This window comes from Delphinapterus leucas, chromosome 2 (assembly GCF_059928025.1).
Source record: "Delphinapterus leucas isolate spDelLeu-1000000601 "Yukka" chromosome 2, BTC_Dleu_Yukka2, whole genome shotgun sequence".
Classification (NCBI taxonomy): Eukaryota; Metazoa; Chordata; class Mammalia; order Artiodactyla; family Monodontidae; genus Delphinapterus; species Delphinapterus leucas.
In genome coordinates, this window is record NC_143130.1 from 8,735,369 (window position 1) to 8,736,062 (window position 694).

Below are 694 nucleotides of genomic sequence, written 5' to 3' on the forward strand. Positions count from 1 at the left end.
AATACTTATAAACAAAATTTTACTAAAAGCAACTTAATTGATTTTTGGTGACTCAAAGTGCACTTTATGATTTTAGAATATTTGGGGGGCGTCATTACAACCTATCACAGTACAGTGTGTATATGAGACGTCTACTGGTAGAATGCCAGTTAGAGAAAGCTGAATTCTCTAAATGTTTAGCATCACCTTGAAATATTTTCAATTGAGAAAATGCAGAGATGTATTATAAATCCTTGCACACATCCTCAAAGGTTATGAACTAAGGAACTAAGCCATTTACTCCAAGATTCTGTCTAATAACAGAATTTCTCATAAAAATCCAACCAATGATCAGAAATGCATCATTTCTAAACAAAGGTGTTTTATTTTTAACTACAGAAGGGTGAATTAATTTAGCACAGGATTTGTCAAGATTTCACCAATGAGGAAAAATAGGAACCACCTGGAAGGTGGAAGATCAAAAGCAAAATCTCCTAGATTTTATTCCTGGATCTGCTATTCAAATTCCTGATTATAATTATTGTTCTTAATTCCAGAGGTCAAGTAATTATAGCAGTGACTTGACTTCGTAGGCATGAGCTTAAATCTTGTTTCTGAGTTGGCCTTAAAAATGACCCAGCCAAACTTATTCAATGCAGGAATGTCCTGTCCGGTTTCCATGGCAGATGGTCATATAGACCAGGCTCGAATGACT